General features: G+C 48.3%; 1 protein-coding gene across 3 annotated transcripts in view; it reads left to right on the top strand.

Moving 5' to 3' along the window:
• The first annotated feature begins 3,187 nt into the window (after positions 1-3,187).
• Positions 3,188-15,608, top strand: part of Coq8a (coenzyme Q8A) — a 29,232-nt gene continuing 16,811 nt past the window's right edge. Inside the window, exons 1-2 of one of the 3 annotated variants that reach the window (XM_021164139.3) lie at positions 3,216-3,325; positions 6,868-6,957. The gene's annotated coding sequence lies outside the window, so the exon portion shown is untranslated. Of the gene's footprint in view, positions 3,326-5,694; positions 5,771-6,867; positions 6,958-15,608 lie in introns of those variants that run through there. The other 2 variants (XM_021164244.3, XM_021164090.2) reach the window with 2 other exon arrangements.

Raw genomic sequence — 15,608 nt, 5'->3', positions numbered from 1 at the left:
TTCAGGTTCCTGACACGAGGTTTAGGTTTGAATAGAATGCCTAGCTGTGCAGAACTAAGCTCTCCTGTCAAGTGTGGTCCTGTTCTTCACTGTCTTAGCTCCAGTCTCTCCTGCATGGTGATCTGACGCACTGTCAGAACTGTGTGTCTTCCAGGAGACAAACTCTCCCTCTAGCTGGCAACAGACTTCATCCTTTTCCCTCACCCAGCATAGACTCCTGGGGGAAATTTCAGCTTCTTGGGGTTTATTGTTTCAATAGTTTGACAGCCAAAGGGCAAGGGATGAGTGTCAAGGTGGATGATATTCAAGGGTTAAGCCAAAGAACTCTACTAAGGAGGTGGAAAATGGCGAAGGCATGGAATGTCTGTCCTCCACAGAGATAACAGAGAAGCTGGCGAAAACTGAATCTTCTTCTTCTTCTTCTTCTTCTTCTTCTTCTTCTTCTTCTTCTTCTTCTTCTTCTTCTTCTTCTTCTTCTTCTTCTTCTTCTTCTTCTTCTTCTTCTTCTCCTTCTCCTTCTCCTTCTCCTTCTCCTTCTCCTTCTCCTTCTCCTTCTCCTTCTCCTTCTCCTTCTTTGAACTTTGGCAACTCACAGAATGTTTGTAGCAAACTAGAGTTTTCAGCTTGCTCCATTCTTAGCCCCTTACTCACACCAGCTGCACGGAGGTCTTGAAAACAGCAGCCTGCATCCCTGGAGCAGCCAGGCTACCACCCCAGGGAGCGAAACGAAGCTGGGAATATGAAACCTTCTCCTTACAAAACTGCCATCCTTTGACCACCTGGGGGTAAAAGGAGGGCCCCCTTTAAAGTGTCCTCATTTTGACTTAAGCCTTAACCATCTTTAACTGTGTAACTCAGCGGTCTTACGTAGTTTGGGTAAACACAGACTAATCAAAATCCTGAAGTGATTGACATGTCCACATATGCTCGTGCTTGGGCCATGCTATGGTCAGGAAGAACTGGGGAGGCCCTTAGACTTCACCTCTGAGTGACCCCGAGATTGTGCAAGCAGGAAGTTTAGGTTAAGGTAGAGTTGTCAACCTTTTGGCTGAGTGTTGAAGGCAGGCCCCAACAAGCAACCAGTGGTGTGAGGCAGGAAACTTGCTGGTTCCAGGCATTTAGGAAAATCTGTGTCCATCCTCTTACCTGATCAGTAAGCCAAGTAGATGCGTTAGTAGTCACACGCACGCGCGCGCGCGCGCGCGCACACACACACACACACACACACACACACACACACACACACAAAACACAGACTTCCCATATTAGTTTTGAAAAGTTACTGAACAACAATTATAAGGACTCCTGGGGAGAATCCGATTTCCAAAGATGCCATGTTGTGTTAAGATAGCCAGATTTTAACAGCAGTCCAAGACACACAGAGCTACAGTAACAAACACAGAGGAAATAAAAAAAAAGATCCTGGGCTAACTATCTAGGCAAAACCCTTAGATCATCTATTTCAAAAAATATTCAAAGAACTGATCGGAAGCATGTCTAAAAAATAAACCAAGACAAAAATAGGAGAATGATGAGCCCCAAAATAGAGACACAAGGAAACAATAAGAATAATAAGATGTGTTGGGGTTGAAACCCATTGTGAGTGAAGTGACTAGTTCACCTGTGGAGCCGAGCAGGCTGGGGAAAGACCACCTCTGGAAATAAGTCCATGGGCATTATCCCAGCTTGGAAAAGAACGAAAATGAATAGAGTGTCAACCCCAGGGACTAACTTCAGGGATAGGAGTACAGACAGTGGGAATCTTGGAGAAATAAGACTGGACGGAAAGACTCAAGAAATAATGGCAGAGCCCATCTCAGTTTTGATCAGACTAGCAATCTGCATGCTTAAAGCCTGTATTTTAAACAGAAAAGCCTTAGCTTTCTATAATGTAGCAAAATACTCAAGATAACCAACTTAGAAATAGGAAGGATTTATTTAGGCCTTGGTCCATTGGGGCTGTGACTTTGGGGTCTCTCATGAAGCGGCAGGTCACGGTAGGATGGTGTAGTGGGCAGAGCTGCTCACCTCATGGTAGTGTTGGCTTCTCATGGGAGCAGAGAAGGCTCCCAGGTCCTAATATTCCCTATAAAGTCACAACCTCAGTGATATGACTTCCTTTCATCAGGCCATACTTCCTAAATGTTTGACAGCCTCCCTATGCCTACTTCCCTTTGGGACCAAGCCTTTATAACAAGTGGTCTTTGAGGAAAAAATATTCAAGATCCGAACTATCAAAGCCTTATTAGATTGATTTTTGTGGAGAAGGAAGGAAAAAGAAGTGGAGACAGTAAGCATAGAGAATACTTTCAGAGTTTTTGTTTTGTTTTGTTTGAAATATGGTCCAAATCATATCAATCTGTCGAAAAACGGAAAATAAACCATGGGAGAGGCTAGCGATTGTCTTAGGTACGTTAGAGGGAAGCTGGCCTAGCATTGCTGGGCGAAAGGGCTGAGCTGGCACGGAAGCATCTTGGAAAGGCCCCAAGGCTAGGTATTTTCTCCCATTTGGTACAAAGGTGGCATGGACCTGTTGCAACCCTATCTTCTCTGGGTCAGCAGTCCCTGAGGGATGTTGTGGGTCAATGTTGTGTGTGTTAAGTGCACTCCTCAGGGCTGTTTTTCACCTTGGAAAAGGATTCCTTGTTTTTTATTGGCGCTCATAATAAGCAAGCACAATTAGTCTAAATAGAGAGCTGGAGGGTATAGAACTTTGGTGTCAGCGCCATAACACTTCCTTAGGCCAAGTGCTTTTGGAGGAACCCAGGCAGAAGCCTCATCATATGGCAAAAAACCCAAAACCCCGGGCCTCGTCTAGGCCCTGAGGCGGGGGCCTGGGGACCTCTGTGATCCCAGCAAAACTTCTGAGGTCTTCCCGGCCCGGCCCCTAGGAAGCTGAACAAGCGTCGGTACCCAGGCGACCCTCACGTGGCTGCCGGGTGAACGCTTGCCAATCCTCAGGACGCACGCGCAGAACAACAGCAGGCCTTTTTCCCTGCCCAGAGAAAAGACAGCTAACAGGCAGATTAGGGACCGCGGCCTTCAAGGGCGGCCTCTCATTGGTTGCTGTCATTCCACCCTCAGTCCCTATTGGCTGTGAGCTGCGCACGCGGCAAGCACGCTCCCACTGCGTCCTGTGGCATTGGGGCAGCTAACAAACAGCGGCTCAGCCAATGGGAGGGCTCGGAGGCGGGGCAAGAGGAGCGCGGCGTGCGCACCGGGGCCAGAAGGTAAACAGAAGCGGAGCGTGTGCGGAGAGCTCGCAGCGGGGCGAGCGCGCGGAGGCGTTGCGTTGCGGACAGAGGAGCTACCTTCCTGCAGCCCGGTAAGGCTGTCGCCTGCCGGCCCGCTGCTAGCCTCAGCACCCCGGGGTCCCCTCTTACACGTTCAAGTGACAGTGAGGCCTGCATATGGTGCAGCCCTTTCCCGACCCGGGTCTGGCTCAGCGAGCAGAGGGTTGCTCGTGGCCTCTGCGTCGTCCACGCACGTGGCTGCCTTTCTCCCAATAATGTTCTGAACTCTCAATCCCTCGAATTGTGTGCATCGGGCCCTGGCTGCAGTTTGTGTCAGAACTACAACTTCTAAGCCCGAGCCAGCTGTTGGGTTTCACGGCTGGGGTGAAGTCTGGGAAGAAGTCCCTTCCTTGTTCCTTTTTCTTCCTTTCTTTTTGGTCCGTCCTCTTGTTTTTCCCAGACACTGGTGGTCACACTACCAGTTTTGACAGCTCCTGTACTCTCTTGCACCGAAGCTGTCACATAACTCAGCCAAGCCACCTTCAGAGTGTGAGGGGACAGAGGGAGAACGCTGTAGGGGCGGGTATGGGTTCTGGGACCCTCCATTGGCTGGGCTGCCTGAAGGGGCAGAGGCTGTGTGCAGACATCCAATCTGGGTTGGGCTTGCAGCTCTGTAGAAAATTGATTTAGGCTCACTTGGACTTGGTGTCTGTGGAACGGGACTCTGGAGCTGGGGTGTGTCAGGCCAACCTTCTTGCCGGAGGATTTGGACTAGTGAGCATGACAGACATCCAGTTGTGCTGTGGCTGGCGGCCATGCTGGCAGGGAGGTTGTTGGGAAACATTTGGAGTGAGGAAGGCACTTCTGAGAAGAGGCTAGAGGGGTTTGTTGGCTTACAAGAGCAGCGTCTGTACGACTCCGAGGGTAGCTTTGGATGCTATATTTAGCCTTGTGAATAATGAAGACAGCTGAATTGTGGCCACTTGTGGACCAGGTGACACAAAGCAAAAGCGAGGCAGGCAATCTGTGCATTCTCTGGGCTAATGAACCACCTGAGACAGAACTTCCCAACTCCAAACTATCAACATGTTGGACCTAACCTTGTTTACTGTGCCTGCTTATCTTGTGCAGGGTGTGTAGCTGAATCCCTGGCTTGTACTGCTAGACAAATGGTGACACCCTCACGGCCACCCAATCCCACCAATTGTGACAACTGAAAATGTCCCCTGACATTGCAAAATACCCCCAAGAGCAAATTTGGTTGAGAACTATGCAGGCAGGACCCTAGACAGGGTCACCCCATGCTGCCAGGACCTCTGTGCAACTTGCCCACAAGTAGTTGGGAGGTTTAAGACAGTGTTATGTCACTGCTGTAAACAAATGGTGGAAGGCATGTGGTGGGGGCTTTAAAGGTGAAACCCTGAGTGCACTGGGTGGTAGGGGTGAAACATTCCAAGGGAGGCTTGGAGGCTGAAACCCTGGGCCTTTGTGCCTGATGAATGTGACTAGGTAGGCACAAATTATGAAGATGTGGAAAACTCATAGTTTCTGCCCCTAGGAACATTGGGAGACTTGGTGGGTTAGCACAGGAAACCACCATAGGATGGTTCTTCAACGGTGAGCAAACAAGTGGGCGCTGTCTGAATGTTGGCTAGGAGACTTTCTGAGGGCACACTGTTCTTATCCACGCAGTTTGCTTAGCCATGTGCGTGTGTTGTAATGTGGAAGGAGAGCATGCCTGTGTCTGCAGGGAGTGTCTGGCTGCACACCACACGTATACATGCACACACATGCAGGTGTTTCCGTGCAGTGTCTGCACACACGCAGTTTGTAGAATGCATTCGTTGTTGATTAGCACCAGAAACCATGGTCCAGTTCTTCTTTTGTGTAGAGTGAGAGGCTTTGCCTTTGGGTCTACATTTTGCTTTCTGTGGAACCTAGAATTTAGTATTAAGTCCTAAAATGATGGCTGTTCAGAGAAGATGAGAGATGATGCACTGGAAAAGAAAAGTATCCTAAGCCTTTGCAGTGAATTTGTATTTTTGTGGGAATGTGTCAGGATTCTGCAGCTGGGGGAGGAGGAGCATTCCAAGTAGGGGCTCTGGGGTGCCCTTTGTTACCCACAGAAAAAGACCTGGAAGGGAAATCACTTCCTTCTTAAAAGAGGTTTATTATTGGGAAGCTCGCAGCTTGGCAGGATAATTTTCCGTTAAGAGCCACGGACCCTGAGTCATTCTCTTTGCCAGTCGAAACCAGAGCCGTGTGCAAAATTAGACAGGAATATTATAAGTGTTGTTTTGGCTTGGCAACTGGGAATAGTTCTAACATTCCTGTTAACAGTCAAGAACTGGGGAGAGCCAGTGGGAAAGGAGGTAGTGGGGGGGGGCGCTCAAAGATCCTGCTTCTTCTCTAGTTGGTTGTATGGGAATGGGCGTGAAGGGGAGGGAGTGGCAGCCTTTAAGGACAGGGTGACCTGAGTCACAGGTAGTAGAGTCAGAGGGACCATAGAACTCAGCATGTGGACTGAATATATACAGGTAGGATATGTGGGTCAGAGTTCTCGATGGTGAAGAAGTTGTGTAATGGTGTCAGTACTGGAGATAGAGGTCATGAGAGAAGGAACTAATTTGGGGGAAGGTGACATTGTTAGTATCAGACATAATGGGGCTGAATGGCTTTGGAACTATTTTATTCTATCCTTTTTTATTAAGCTAAAATTTGCATGCACTAAGTTCACCCATATCCCACACAGTTGAAAAAAACCATTGACCACGAGCACAGTCAAAGTTAGGGTAGTTTCATCAGCCTTCAGAGTTCCCGTGTGTGCCTCGGGGTTGCCTGTAGTCCTACAGGCAGGAAGTGCAGTCGAGGTGGAGGTCGGTTGAGGAGTCCCACTGGCTTGCACTTCCGATGTCACAGAGGGGCAGCGGGGTGTGCGTGCTCTCTTCCTAGGAGAGCAGGGTCTGCAGGTGCTTCCCTGTGTTTGGTGCAGGAGGCTGGGCATGAATTGAGGGATTGAAAGGAAGGGCTTATGTAAAAGAGGACATGCACAGGAGAGGCCTGGGAGAGAGAGTCTGAGATGAGAGACCCAAGATTTGAAGGTTCATATCTCATCACTCATGTTCTAGAGTAGAAGGAGCAATGGGGTTGTTACAGAGGGAATAGGTCTTGGGCTCAGTGTGGGAGGAACAGGGAATCCCGTGGGTACTGAGAGAGAAAGCGCTGTGTGTGTGTGTGTGTGTGTGTGTGTGTGTGTGAGAGAGAGAGAGAGAGAGAGAGGAGTTAGTTTTATAGCAGAGATGTTTGTGTGTGACTGTGCGTGTGTGTTTGTTTACAGCAGAAAGGTGTGTGTGTGTGTGTAAGAGTGTGTATGCAAGAGAGTATGTGTGTTTACAGAAGAGAGGTGTGTGTGTGTAGTGTGTGTGTGAGAGTGTGTATGCAAGAGAGTATGTGTGTTTACAGAAGAGGTGTGTGTGTATGTGTGTGTGTTTACACCAGAGAGATGTTTCCCTGTTTTCTACCCCTGCACCTCACTGGGCTTTCCCTGAGGCATATAGACTCTGCTTGCACAGGGCTGTACCTCCCCTGCTGTTTTCATAGAATATCTACATGAGTTCTTCTGAATTCCTTTAAGGGTTATTCTCTCCAGACCTGGTTAAATCTGAAAAGACCACTTCAGAAAGAGCTCTGTGGGGTTCCTTGTCTTCCTTCTGTCCTCCAGAGGGTAAGTCGCACTGTCTTGATTTACGCATGAGGAAGTGAGCCACACTGGTCCCTGGAGCAGTACCGGTGGCCTGGAGGTCAAACATAGTATTTAAGCTGAAGCTGGAAACCGATCTTTGTTGTCAGTCTGTCTGTCAGCCTGCAGTTTGTTAAGTGGCCAGGAGCTAGAAGACCTGCTGTTCACTGGGCTGGTGATAAGTCCTGGAGACTTGTTTGCATAAAATGCCAGGTCTTGGCATGGAGAAGGGAGGCAGAACCAATTGCTGATAGTTCGCCAATGGTTGTCATTTGACAGTGCTCACAGACAATTCCGTTCTTTGAGAAAGCGAAAAGTAACTGAGTGGTTCTCGCTCCCTGAGGTGTTGGGCATCAAAGGGCAGGCTGGGCATTGCTGTGGCCAGGTTAGTTGAGAATGTCCTGTGAACAGCAACAGCCAGAGCAGACTAGCTTCCTGGGCAACAGCCGCCTGCTTCCTCCGCTCTCCCCCCTTCCCTCTTGTAGACAGGAGTGGGATGAATCTAGGAAAACATGCTTGTGTCTGCAGACTCATGAAGTCACCTTGGAGACTCACGCAGCATGACTCATTAAAAACTGCCTTTGAACTGGGGAGGGGGTCGGGTCTGCTATTGCCATGCCCATGTGTGTATGTGCTAGTGGGTGAAGCACACAGAGAACGTTCCCTGTGCTCAGCAGTGGTGCGAGGTGTGTCTCTCTCTGCATGTTTATGTCCACCATGTTTCCAAGCTGGCAGGCAGCATGCTGAACCACCTCTCTGGGGTGGTGCCTCATACGACATTGCTAAATAAACCACTTTGGTGAGGACCAACCCAGCCTTTCCCAGCACTGCCTGTCTCCCTGACTCAGAAGTGATCCTGGACTTTATAGGGAGAGCTTTTAATTCCTTTTTTTTTTTTAAGGTATTAGTCATTTGTGCTCTTTTTTGCTTTCACTGGGTCTATAGCAGGAGACCTGCATGGTCACAATGTTCATAATCACTCCAGTTAATGGTTCTAGATACCCAGTGCATGCCGTAAATACCTTAGATACTGTCATGTGAGGGATCTACTCTACTCTCAAGTGCAGATGAGAAGACTGAGGGACAAAGCTAAGCTTATATAATTTTAACTGCAAGTTGGCAGCAGAGCCAGGTGACCAATTACAGAGGTCTTGACCTAATTGCTGGGCCACTACCTGAGTCAAATACTTTTTTAAATACATACATTTTTTTTTTGAGACAAGATTTTGTCAATGTAGTACAAACTGGTCTCAAACCCATGATCCTCCTGCTTCAGCCTCCAGATTGGTATGGAAGTATAATACGTGCTACCAGGGCTACATCTGGCTGGAGTTCATGATGAGCAGTGAGGAGGACTGGCTCCTTGTGTAGGGCAGGCTGGCCATCCAGTGTGGCTCTCCAGTGTTTGGCCGCTGTCCCATAGTCAAGAGGACCTTGCATGAGGCTTGGGGGCATCCCTGTCTGCTGCCTGCCTGCCAGAGGACACCCCCGTGCTCTGTGGTGGTTCTTTCTCAGTGTTTGCCCCTCAGGAACTGGTTAGAGAGGCTGTGAATGCGAAGGAACAAAAGTGTTGATGCGGTGGTAGATGAGGAAGAGCTCAAGCCGTGGACTGACGGTGGCTTTTCCGTGTGGCGTGAGGAGGAGAATACAGGTGGTTAACAGTTAGGGGCTGGGAGAAGAATCTGTTCAGGGAGGATGGCATCTGACGCTCCTTCCTGCTCCTACTCATGAGCAGCTTTTGGGGTTCCCATCCTAGGTAATCCAGTAAAAGGTGGTCTCCAGGCTCTCGGTGGTGGGTCAGGACCATTTCTGGGTATCAGGACATGAGCTTGATAGTGTTGGGAATCCTTATCCCAGGACCATCCTCATTGGCCTGTTAGGATATAATTCTGGTGATGTCCTGGAATAATTGTGGTTCTAGTTTGTTATCCTAGAATTGGAGTCTACAGACTTCATCTTTGAAGGACAGAACATAAGTATTTTGGGTTTTGTGAGCCATCGGTCTCTCTTGCAACCAAACCAACAAGAAATGGGAATGGCCAGCCGTAGGAAGTGCGTAATGACCACACATGCTGCGATTCAGTACAACTTTATTTACAGAAATAGGCAGTCGGGTTATCAGAGTTAGCGTCGCGGTTTATGCCTTGGCTGCTCTACCAAGCCAGACTCAGCCACCCATCCTTGATAAGCTAAATTAAAAGAACAAAAATAACAGTGAAAATCAGAAAAAAAGAGATTTCTTCATTGGAAGAGATCCAGTGATCACCTCCCTCTCCCCATGTTCTGATCCCTCACTCGGGCCCTTATGTGAAGGGAGAGCTTAAATAGAAGACTCAGAAATCCGCCTGCCTCTGCCTCCCAAGTGCTGAGATTAAAGGCGTGAGCCACCACCGCCCAGCTAAGGCAAGAGATACTTATTCTCAAGCCATCCCGGCCAAGGTGCGGCTCTGCCTGTCACTGTCCACTGCCTAGGGTCCACACTCCCGAAACAAGGGCTGACAAGTTGCAAATAAATCCCTGAGAGAAAAGTTTCCTCTGTGGGTAGCCCAGGTTTTAAGGCATTTTTTTTTTCTTGATGTGAAATTTCTAGGAAGATTCTAGATCATTGGAGTCCATTGTTCCCCAAGACCAGATAGAGACGGCACACTGCCTCTTTTATCTTTTAGAGGATATTTAGAAATATCCTTTTTCTTCCAGGCTTGCTGGTTACAGTGAGACTAGATATGGCCCTGGGACTTGGTTCACTTACCCTCTGGCCCTGAAGCACACTGGTCATCTGTCTCCCTCCCGAGAAAATACGGTTACCGTACTTGTTATTCGATCTAACTTAGACATTCCAGAGACTGTGTGTAGAGTTGGCACTCATTAACTGCTTCTACCTTCTGGTGCAGGGCCAGTGGGGAGGAAGGGTCTGTGCCAAGTGATTTTCTCACCACCCTTCTGAGAAGGGCAGCGGAACCTTATTCCCCAAAGTAAGATGCCTACAGGCTATGTGCCTGGCAGCCAGTTAGGGGGAGGTGACTTCTGAAGACCAGGGCTAACCAAGGGCCCCAGAGCAGTGTTATTTATAACCTTTTGATCTGTCCCTTAACCTACTGTCCATTCTACCCTAGACAGGCACTAGAAGAATATGGAATAGTTTTTGAAACTGCATATTTGTGTGCTTACTTAAAATGTTTTCTTCAACAACATATTTAAGGGGTTTCAAAAAAACACAGTTTTAATATTATTCAAACAGTACATGTTCTCTGTACAAAATTTTAGAAAACAAATTTTTGAAGACTGGCATCCCAGCAAAAGCCTCATGCTTTTAAATGTTCTGTGATGACATGTTTTTCCCTGCAGGGACATGCAGTATACTCTTGTCAATCCTTTCTCTGTGATATTTAAGTTGCCACAGTGTTCCACCCTACACGTATACTGCTGTTTACTGAGCTGATTGGTTTTTTTTTTTTTTTTTTTTTTTGTCAGCTTGACAGAGACCTGGAGTTATCTGGGAAGAGCGAATCTTAATTGAGAAAGATCCTCCCATGAGATTGGCCTGCTAGGCAGGTGTTTTGAGGTCCTGTCTTGATGTCTAATTGATGTAGGATGGTCCAGTCCACAGTGGTCAGTGCTACTCCTGGCCAGCTGGTCCTTCTGCCTTGTATAAGGAAGCAGGCTGAGCAAATTCTGAGGAGCAAGCCAGTAAGCAGCATCCATCCATGTCTCTGCTTCAGTTCATGCCCTGGCTTCCTCAAGCCTCATCTCTGATGAGATGTGTCAAACAAATAAAGCCTTTCCCCGCCAAAGGTGCTTGTAGCCATGGTGTCTTTAACACAGTACAAGAGGGTGACTCAGACACTCACCTGACTCATTTCCAAAAGTGTCGTGACGCCCATTCTTAGAGCTGAATTACCACACACATCCACTTTAAAACAATGTAGTTTGAGGGATCGGGGCAGGATTTTGGGGTTGTTATTAGATGGATGGCCTGGGGAGAAGGGGCAGAGATTCTTGTGTGGGTCCTTGTGTGAGGACCTGGGTAAGCAGAGGCCTGGCTCCCTGCTGACACCTACTGTTGCTTGCTGACAGGAAGAGCAGAGGACGGTTCTGTTCCATTTCCTTTTCCTTCTCTATCTAGTATTAAGTTGCCTTTGGTAGACGTTGGCACTGTAGGACATTGCTTGACCTGCAGACAGAGGCCCGGAGTTCGGTGACTGAGGTGCATCACCGATCGTCCTTGACGTGTGACTTTTAAGGTGCAGGCGAAGGACAGATCTAATAAACAGGGATTTGAGGACCTTGGTTCTGAAGCTTGTTTACCCTGATGCATTCCTTCTGAGGCCTCTGAGGAAATCGTCCTTACATTCTTTCCTTTTTGTCAGAAAAGGGAACATGTTAAGGATATAATGGGACTTTTCATTTCCCTTAGAGGGTTGAAATCCACATGTTTCTGTCCAAAGGAAAGAAGGTTCCTCACTGGGAAGGGGGAAAAGGCACTCACTGGCCTCGAGGGAGCGCCCAGAGAGGAAGAACCTTTGAAGTGACAGTCCAGAGAGTTCTCAGTGTCGGCTCTGGGGCCATCGTCTTCATCGCCTTCTGGTCTCCTTTTCAAGGTCTTGAAGGAATCATGGAAAATGGAACATCTGAAGGGTTTGTGTTGTGGTGAAGCAGGGCTTCGGAGACAGAGCAGCAGGTGGAAACGTTAGAAACGCCTCTCAGTGGAGGCTTCTTGCTTGGTCTGTGGTGCCAGTCACCCCTGGCCCCTTTCCCCCTTTTCTAGAATGACTAGGGCTATCAAAGTTGGTACATATGGCACTTTGCTAGAAACACAGAATCCTGGGAGTGTGGCAGCTATCTGTTAAACTCTCCGGTTCCTTCTGCTGCAGCCAGAAGCTGGAGGAGTATTTATTGTTTCTGACGAGCTCTTGGAGTGTTTGGTTGCCCTTTGTGGGTCAAAGCTGCAAGAAGGTTTGAGCCATTTTTCTCAAGCTTTTTCAAGCTTTGGAGGAACCAGCTAAATTCTTTTAATTTGCTAGGTATTTATTGCTGTAAAGTACCCTTTGGTGCTGGAGGGTCAGGAAAGTATGCAGGAAGACAGACATGGTTCTTGTCCTGTGGCTAGCAGCCTCTAGCAAGGTATACTAGACAGATCTGGAGAGCACGGTATAGGAAGCTGGGACAGATGCCCCTGAGGAGGGAGGAAATACACTTGTTCCCCTTTGCTCAAGGAACCCGGACCTTCAGGAGGGACCCCATGAAGTCCATGAGTGGTTTAGCCTAGCTGGGACACATTCAGTGGAGGGAGCATAGTAAGGCTAAGGCTGGTGAGGCTGAGAGGGCTGGGTCAGGAAGGCTTTTTCTGCCTTTAGGGATCTCAGAGAAGCTGTGGGGTATGGGAGCACTTTAGGCAGGGTGTTTCTTTTAAAGAAACTGCTCTGGCTGGCAGCCTGGGAATGCATGGGAAGGCCAAGGCGAGGCAGGGTGGTGAGCACAGCTGCTGTGTGGGGCTAGGGCATCAAGGTTGCTGACTTTAGACAGGCCAGACTTGAAGTGCCCGAGGACCCTGAGGAGGTATGTGCACCAGGAGACTGTGCTGGCTGGGGATGGCTTCTCAGGGCCAAAGACTTCCTGTGTAGTTTCTGTTTAGGTTCTTATCCCAACCATCCCAAGTCTTTAGTGGCAGCTGTGACAGAGAAGGGCCAGAGGAGGGTCCACCCTTGATCTCAGAGGTGTGAATACCAGCACTTCACTGTCCTGGAGCTGGTCCATCATGCCTGTAGTTATGAAGGGTATTGGCGTGGGAAATCTTCCTAGACCATCTCAGGCTGCTCTCTCTCACCAGGAGAGCAGTGACAGTTTGGTATATCCTGGATATGAAGTGGAGTGCATATGGCTACCCTCCAGCCAGATAAAGCTCCCTCCCCCCTGGGTCTCCAGTGGATGATGTCTCCATTTGAGGCTTTGTCAGGTCTGTGCTTGTTAGAATCATCATGTGTTTAAAAAAGACTTTTCTGCTCACACGTCTTTCTATATTTGGACAGGCCTGCATTCCCTGGGCACGTTTGTCAGTCCTGGTGACTTTATTTGAAGGTCCCCAGTTCACCAGATAACTTCCAGCCAGGATGTGGCTCCAGGAGGTAGCTCTGGAAGGCTTTTTTAAAGCGGGGATTGGCAAATGATGGTCAGTAGGAAAGCCTCCCAGAGCCTCGGGGACATTGGCCTCTGGTCTGCCTGTGTCTCTTTCTCAGTCTCTGTGCTCCAGGGGGAAAGCTTCCTTCAATGCAATTCTGTTTGAGATGTCTTTATTTACTTTTCTGATACAAATTTAACATTAGGAACAGAAGAGGCGTGTAAGAATCTGAGTCATCTGGCTGGTGGTGGCAGGACGGGGCCATGTCTAGGCTCTGGTATTTCACAAGGCAGGCACCTCCTTTGTTTTTGCCTCCAATGCTTACCTGGTGTTGGTGCCCGTTATAGATGTGCTATGGGCACATGGATAGGACACATTGGCCCAGGGCCTGCAGGGACAAGCCAGGTACAGTGATATGCGTGAAGGATGCTGGCATAGTTCCTCTCCGGGCATGAGTATCTACTCTCTCACACAGCTTTACTTGAGGTTGTTGGATCCTTTGTTCCCCTCAGAGTAGAACATTTACTCAGGAACAGTGTCCCCAAACCAGCAGGGTACTGTTGTCAGGGCTGGCGGAGGGTGGGGAGGATAGTGGGGCTGACATTCCCCACAAGGGCTCTGATACTTGTCCCTGACATCGTGGTGCTGGTATGGTGTGTGAAAGGGTTCCTGGGCTTTGGATGTAAACTATGATATAAATGCCTCCCAGCTGAGTGCCTGACTTGGCTGAATTATTGGTCATTATTGAGGTGAACTGGGAATAGGGTCTTTAAGGCCCTGCGTTTGAAAACCAGAAAGAGAAGAGCTATGGAGAGCAGCTTCCTTCTGGCAGTCATTCCCCTGCCCCCTTTGCTGTCAGGGGACCGGGACTCTTTGCAGAATGCTGCCTGTGATGATAAGGCTGTGAACGGTTGGTTCACTTTGTCCTGTGAGCGAGGCCCAGCATAGCCCTGCACACTGAGTAAATAATGTTTACCCAAGGGGTGGCTGTGGACTAACCACAGCAACTTTGAAGTCTACATGCTTGTAAAGAGTAGGCTGTGCTCCTTAGCAGGAGCTGCCGACTTGAGGAAAACAGAAATCTACAAGGGAATCTGAGGAGCAGTATCTAGGGCAGGACTTGGCACCATTTTGAAATTCACTAGTATTTCATATACAACTGTTCAGGCAGGAAAGAAAGTATGACTCATTCTTAATTAAAAAATGTTTATTAACTATGTGTATGCCTATATGTATGTATATGTACCATGTACCTGCCTGGTGCTTGAAGAGATCAGAAGAAGGGACCAGATTCTCTAGAACTGGAGTTACTGATGGCTTCGATCCACTATGTGGGTGCTGGGAACCAAACCTGGGTCCTCTGCAAGAGCAGCAACAGCTCTTAGCCACTGAGTCATCTCTCCAGCCCTCTTAATTTATTTTTTAAGTAAGGATTTTCTTTTGTTTATATATACATACACACACACATATACACACATACATATACACACATTTTATTTATATATATATATATATATATATATATATATATATATCTGAGTGGGTGTGTACATGTGTGTGTGGTCAAGCCAGAGAGGATGTCAGATCACCCAAAGCTTGAGTTACATACAACCACCTGTATACATGGGTGTATGTCTATGCTATATGTATGTACGTGCTCACTGAGGTCAGAGGATGGTGTGGAATTCCTGGAGCTAGGAAGTTGTGAGCTGTCTGACACAGGTGCTGGGAACCAAACCTGGGGCCTCTGCAAGAGCAGCAATAGCTCTTAACCACTGAGCCATCTCCAGTAGTAGGAGTGTGTTTCTGGCACAGATCTTCAAAATCCAGTCACCCTCTCCATGTTCTCCAGGTCCCTAGTGGGAAACCTGAGTAGTGTCTAGACTTCAGGGTAGTGGACAAGATGCATCCATCGGTGTGTGTTGAGGGTGGTGGCAGCTGTTGAGTCAGGAGCTGCTATCAGGCCTGCTTGAGCTCCGATTGCACACTGTCTTAACAGTACTAGCTGTTTGGTTTGTGGGTTCATTCACCTGTTTATTGCCATTAAATCAGAGGAGTGCAGAGCAGAAGCCTAGGGTGTGACCTGGTAATTTTCTCCAAACCTACTGGCTTAGACTGGAGGGTCAGTAAGCTGTGACCAACAGTGCCTTGTCCTTGTATGTCAGTGAGCCAAGTGTTTGAGGAGGCACTAAACAGGCCAGGGCTGATGTACCCCACCCCCAACCCCAGGGCCACTGAGAAATTGGTGGTGACTTAGCTGGCTACTTAGTTCTTTCTCTAACTCTGCTGTTCTCACTGACCGATGCCCGTGGATTGTTTGTAAGTATTAAGAGGTGCGTAAGAAAGTCTTAGCCCTATGTGTGCTAACTGCTAGTATTTGAAGGAAAGTTACCGCCCAAGGGCACATTATAAACACAGCCTCATAACTGCCTGTTTGGTAGTGAATCTGTGCTGTAACGATTCTCCTTTTAAGGTCTTTAAAGCCAGACTATCTGTGTGTAGGTGTGTGCACATGATGCAG

The sequence above is a fragment of the Mus caroli genome, unplaced genomic scaffold, assembly GCF_978045245.1.
Source record: "Mus caroli unplaced genomic scaffold, Mus_caroli_1 scaffold_1, whole genome shotgun sequence".
NCBI lineage: Eukaryota > Metazoa > Chordata > Mammalia > Rodentia > Muridae > Mus > Mus caroli.
Note: the sequence above shows the minus strand (reverse complement) of the source record. Positions and strands in the feature narration are given on the sequence as shown.